This window comes from Tachyglossus aculeatus, chromosome 22 (assembly GCF_015852505.1).
Source record: "Tachyglossus aculeatus isolate mTacAcu1 chromosome 22, mTacAcu1.pri, whole genome shotgun sequence".
NCBI lineage: Eukaryota > Metazoa > Chordata > Mammalia > Monotremata > Tachyglossidae > Tachyglossus > Tachyglossus aculeatus.
Window position 1 is genome coordinate 12,102,612 of NC_052087.1, and position 6,822 is coordinate 12,109,433.

Sequence of the window (6,822 nt, forward strand, 5' to 3'; positions counted from 1 at the left end):
TGATATGTTTGCTGTGCTCTAATTACATGCACTTACCCTGCCTTGATTACTGTATCAGCTGCCTTGCTGTCGTCCCTTTTCTGTCTCTCCCCACTCTACTCCTTACTTTACTCTGCTGCCCAGATTGTTTTCTACAGAGACATTCAGTCCACGTGTCCCAACTCCTCGAGCACCTCCGATGGTTGCCCATCCACCTCCACATCAAACAGAAATTCTTTATCATGCCCTTTAAAGAACTCAATCGCCTTGCCCCCTCCTCTCTTCCCTTGCCGCTCTCCCACTACAACCCAGCCCACATACTTTGCCCCTCTAATGCTAACCTCCTCACTATACCGCAGTCTCGTCCATCTCACTGCTCACCTCATCATCATCATCATCATCATCAATCGTATTTATTGAGCGCTTACTATGTGCAGAGCACTGTACTAAGCGCTTGGGAAGTACAAATTGGCAACATATAGAGACAGTCCCTACCCAACAGTGGGCTCACAGTCTAAAAGTGGGGAGACAGAGAACAAAACCAAACATACCAACAAAATAAATAGAATAGATATGTACCTCTCACCCATGTCCTGCTACTGGCCTAGAGCACTCACCCTGCCTAGTGAAAAGAGCCCGGGCTTGGGAGTCAGAGGTCGTGGGTTCTAATTCCGGCTCTGCCACTTATCAGCTGTGTGACTGGACAAGTCGCTTCACTTCTTTGGGCCTCAGTTACCTCATCTATGTGTTGCCAACTTGTACTTCCCAAGCGCTTAGTACAGTGCTCTGCACACAGTAAGCGCTCAATAAATATGATTGATTGATCTATAAAATGGGGATTAAGACTGTGAGCCCCATGTGGGACAACCTAATTACCCTGCATCTATCCCAGCGCTTAGAACAGTGCTTGACACGTAGTAAGCGCTTAATTATCCTACAGACAATTACTCTCCCCACCACCTAAGCCTTATTGAAGGCTCAATTCTCCAAGAGGCCTTCCCTGACTAAGCCCTCACTTCCGTTTCTCCCACTCCCTTTGTTGTCACCCTTGTACTTGGATTTGCTCCCTTTATTCACCCCCCTCAGCCCCACAGCACTTATGTACGTATCAGTAATTTACTTCTATTAACACCTATCTCCCCATTCTAGACTATAAACTCATTGTGGGCAGGGAATGTGTCCGCTAACTCTGTTATATTGTACTCTCCCAAGTGCCCACTGTTGGGTAGGGACCGTCTCTATATGTTGCCAATTTGTACTTCCCAAGCACTTAGTACAGTGCTCTTCACACAGTAAGCGCTCAATAAATACAATTGAATGAATGAATCTAGTGCAATGCTTTGCACACAGTAAGTGCTTGATAATTACAGTTGATTAATTGAAGACTGGTCTGAGATTAAAAACGCTATGTCCAGTTTTGCCAGTGCCCAAATATGTTTTCTGACACCGAGGTATTTTTAGCTAACTCTTTTTGCTCGCAAGCACTCTTGTAATGTACTTCTCTTCATAGAGAAGCAATGTGGCATAGGGGCAAGAGTCAGAGGACCTGAATTCTAATCCTGGCTCTGCCACTTTGCTGGCTGTGTGTCCTTGGGCAAGTCACTTCACTTCCCTGTGCCTCAGTTTCTTCACCTGTGAAATGGAGATTCAGTACTTGTTCTCCCTCCTGTTTAGGCTGTGGGACTAATGGGGGGGGACAGGGACTGTGTCTGAGCTTTATACATCCCAGTGCCTAGTACAACGCTCGGCACATTGTGTGTGACAAATACCAAAATTTAGTTGTATTATTGTTATTATTGTTGTATCTCTATGGGCCTCTCATATGTGCTTTGACTATCAGGTAGTGCAGCGTATCCAGTACAATTAGAGCAGCAACTGATGGTACTTGACTGGCAGACCTTGAGATGTACACGATGTCACATATATGGGACATCTGATGTCACAGAAAGGCAGTGTAACACCATGACATCGAATGCTCCCATTTTGGGGAAGCGCACCGAATTACCCCAAACTTAAAACATTTCTGAGCGGGAGGGCTCGCTCCTGACCAGGTGATCACTTGCCCTAGAGCTGATGCGTTTCCTTCCCAGGTCCCCAGGACATGGATGTCACTTTGGAGAAGCAAAATTTGGCAGCAAGAACAAAAGCTGAAAAATGATACCAGGCACATAAAAGCATCTGATATTCTTTTGGGACGGGGGATGCTCTGGCTGAAAACCAGACCGGCCTAATGGGTTCCATATCTCATTAAAGGAATTTAAATACTTGGGGCTTTTGAAAACTATTCTTTGCTATAATTTAGGAAATCGATACACACTGCAGTCAGCCAATAGTACTTATAGAACGCATACTGTGTGTGGTGCATTGTGTTAGGCAATGCATGAAGAAAAAAATCAAAGAACAGTTACTTAAAGGGATTCGTTAGTACCTGTTCATTCTTAGGTGGTATACTATCAGTTTTGAGAGATTAAATTTCAGACCACTAGGGCATAGACTATTTAGTGCATTGCTACAGGATACATGCAGGGAGAGAGTCTTGCTGTAAGATGAAAGGGCCTCTTTGTTTAGCTACTTCCCAAAGTGAGGCCCTTTCCACGGTTGGTTTTGGTAATAATAATAATAATGATGGCATTTATTAAGCACTTATTATGTGTGAAGCACTGTTCTAAGTGCTGGAGAGTTTCCAGGGTGATCAGGCTGTCCCACGTGGGGCTCACAGTCTTCATCCCCATTTTACAGATGAGGTAACCGAGGCCCAGAGAAGTTAAGCGACTTGCCCGAAGTCACACAGCCGACAAGTGGCAGAGCCGGGATTTGAACCGATGACCTCTGACTCCAAAGCCCGGGCTCTTTCCACTGAGCCACGCTGCTTCCCAATTGATGGTGATGATTGATGATTAAGGGAGGTTAGTCTTTAAGGGTTGCTTTGGGGTGGTGCTTGGCACATAGTGGTGGCTGTATAGCTCCTGACCCAAGATGGTGACTGGTGCTCATCATCTTTCCAGAGATGCAAAGCCAGAGGGGGCAGAGGCTGCTGTTACGGCTCACGGGATCCTATCCCGTCCTTCTTTCTGCCCCCTCTGATGCAGTTCCTTCACGGTAGGTATCTTAGGAAAGTTTCTCCATCTGGTGTTCCCCAGTGATCTTCCCAATCCCCCTTCACCTTGCGCCTCCTGGCTCCCTCCTCCTAATCCTCCCTCTCTTGCTCCCCATCCAAGGAAAACATTTCGGGGGCTGGCTGGACTGTGGAGCCATGGGATTGCTGATTTCCCTCTTTTCACCCCCCTTCTTTTTCACCTCCCCCAGTTCTGAAGGCCTCTGGCAGGTGGGTAGGAGAGGGTGATTCCGTGGGAATGGGGATGGGAACAGCCATGAAGAACGGGGAGAATGCAGTCATGGCATAGAGCCAGCCAACCAGACGGCCTTGGTAAGACTGGCGGAGGGGAAGTAGGGAGCTTGGTCTGGAGGAGGTGAGCTCTCAATCAAACAATCAATCAATCAATCAATCAATCGTATTTATTGAGCGCTTACTGTGTGCAGAGCACTGTAGTAAGCGCTTGGGAAGTACAAGTTGGCAACTAGAGACAGTCCCTACCCAACAGTGGGCTCACAGTCTAGAAGGGGGAGACAGACAACAAAACCAAACATATTAACAAAATAAAATAAATAGAATAGATATGTACAAGTAAAATAAATAAATACACAGAGTAATAAATATGTACAAACATATATACTGGTGCTGTAGGGAAGGGAAGGAGGTAAGGCGGAGGGGGAGGAGGGGGAGACGAAGGAGGGGGCTCAGTCTGGAGGAGGTGAGTTCTCAATCAATCAATCAATCAATCGTATTTATTGAGCGCTTACTGTGTGCAGAGCACTGTACTAAGCGCTTGGGAAATACAAGTTGGCAACATATACAGACAGTCCCTACCCAACAGTGGGCTCACAGTCTAGAAGGGGGCGACAGAGAACAAAGCCAAACATATTAACAAAATAAAATAAATAGAATAGATATGTACAAGTAAAATAAACAAATAAATAGAGAAATAAATATGTACAAACATATATACAGGTGCTGTGGGAAAGGGAAGGAGGGGGCTCATTCATTCATTCATATTTATTGAGCGCTTACTGTGTGCAGAGCACTGTACTAAGCGCTTGGGAAGTCCAAGTTGGCAACATATTCATTCAATTCAATCGTCTTTATTGAGCGCTTTACTGTGTGCAGAGCACTGTACTAAGCGCTTGGGAAGTCCAAGTTGGCAACGTACAGAGACGGGCTCGGTCTGGAGGAGGTGAGCTCTCAGTAGGGCCAGCGTTTAGAACAGTGCTTTGCACATAGTAAGCGCTTAACAAATGCCATCATCATCATCCACCATCATCCCCTCTCCATCCCCCCATCTTTCCTCCTTCCCTTCCCCACAGCACCTGTATATATGTCTATATGTTTGTACATATTTATTACTCTATTTATTTATTTTACTTGTACATATCTATTCTATTTTATTTTGTAGTATGTTTGGTTTCGTCTCCCCCTTTCAGACTGTGAGCCCACTGTTGGGTAGGGGCTGTCTCTATATGTTGCCAATGTGTACTTCCCAAGCGCTTAGCACAGTGCTCTGCACACAGTAAGCGCTCAATAAATACGATTGATGATGATGATCATCAACTAGTAACCATCATCCCCCTCCATCCCCCCCATCTTGCCTCCTTCCCTTCCCCACAGCACCTGTATATATGTTTGTACATATTTATTACTCTATTTATTTATTTATTCATTTTATTCGTACACATCTATTCTATTTATTTTATTTTGTTAGTATGTTTGGTTTTGTTCTCTGTCTCCCCCTTCTAGACTGTGAGCCCACTGTTGGGTAGGGACTGTCTCTATATGTTGCCAATTTGTACTTCCCAAGTGCTTAGTACAGTGCTCTGCACACAGTAAGCGCTCGATAAATACGATTGATGATGATGATCATCAACTAGTAACCATCATCCCCTCTCCATCCCCCCATCTTACCTCCTTCCTTTCCCCACAGCACCTGTATATATGTATATATGTTTGTACATATTTCTCTATTTATTTATTTATTCATTTTATTCGTACATATCTATTCTATTTTATTTTGTTAGTATGTTTGGTTTTGTTCTCTGTCTCCCCCTTCTAGACTGTGAGCCCACTGTTGGGTAGGGACTGTCTCTATATGTTGCCAATTTGTACTTCCCAAGCGCTTAGTACAGTGCTCTGCACACAGTAAGCGCTCGATAAATACGATTGATGATGATGATCATCAACTAGTAACCATCATCCCCTCTCCATCCCCCCATCTTACCTCCTTCCTTTCCCCACAGCACCTGTATATATGTATATATGTTTGTACATATTTCTCTATTTATTTATTTATTCATTTTATTCGTACATATCTATTCTATTTTATTTTGTTAGTATGTTTGGTTTTGTTCTCTGTCTCCCCCCTTCTAGACTGTGAGCCCACTGTTGGGTAGGGACTGTCTCTATATGTTGCCAATTTGTACTTCCCAAGCGCTTAGTACAGTGCTCTGCACACAGTAAGCGCTCGATAAATACGATTGATGATGATGATCATCAACTAGTAACCATCATCCCCTCTCCATCCCCCCCCATCTTACCTCCTTCCTTTCCCCACAGCACCTGTATATATGTATATATGTTTGTACATATTTATTATTCTATTTATTTATTTATTCATTTTATTCGTACATATCTATTCTATTTTATTTTGTTAGTATGTTTGGTTTTGTTCTCTGTCTCCCCCTTCTAGACTGTGAGCCCACTGTTGGGTAGGGACTGTCTCTATATGTTGCCAATTTGTACTTCCCAAGCGCTTAGTACAGTGCTCTGCACACAGTAAGCGCTCGATAAATACGATTGATGATGATGATCATCAACTAGTAGCCATCATCCCCTCTCCATCCCCCCATCTTACCTCCTTCCTTTCCCCACAGCACCTGTATATATGTATATATGTTTGTACATATTTCTCTATTTATTTATTTATTCATTTTATTCGTACATATCTATTCTATTTTATTTTGTTAGTATGTTTGGTTTTGTTCTCTGTCTCCCCCTTCTAGACTGTGAGCCCACTGTTGGGTAGGGACTGTCTCTATATGTTGCCAATTTGTACTTCCCAAGCGCTTAGTACAGTGCTCTGCACACAGTAAGCGCTCGATAAATACGATTGATGATGATGATCATCAACTAGTAACCATCATCCCCTCTCCATCCCCCCCATCTTACCTCCTTCCTTTCCCCACAGCACCTGTATATATGTATATATGTTTGTACATATTTATTATTCTATTTATTTATTTATTCATTTTATTCGTACACATCTATTCTATTTATTTTATTTTGTTAGTATGTTTGGTTTTGTTCTCTGTCTCCCCCTTCTAGACTGTGAGCCCACTGTTGGGTAGGGACTGTCTCTATATGTTGCCAATTTGTACTTCCCAAGCGCTTAGTACAGTGCTCTGCACACAGTAAGCGCTCGATAAATACGATTGATGATGATGATCATCAACTAGTAGCCATCATCCCCTCTCCATCCCCCCATCTTACCTCCTTCCCTTCCCCACAGCACCTGTATATATGTATATATGTTTGTACATATTTATTACTCTATTTATTTATTTATTCATTTTATTCGTACATATCTATTCTATTTATTTTATTTTGTTAGTATGTTTGGTTTTGTTCTCCGTCTCCCCCTTCTAGACTGTGAGCCCACTGTTGGGTAGGGACTTTATATGTTGCCAATTTGTACTTCCCAAGCGCTTAGTACAGTGCTGTGCACACAGTAAGCG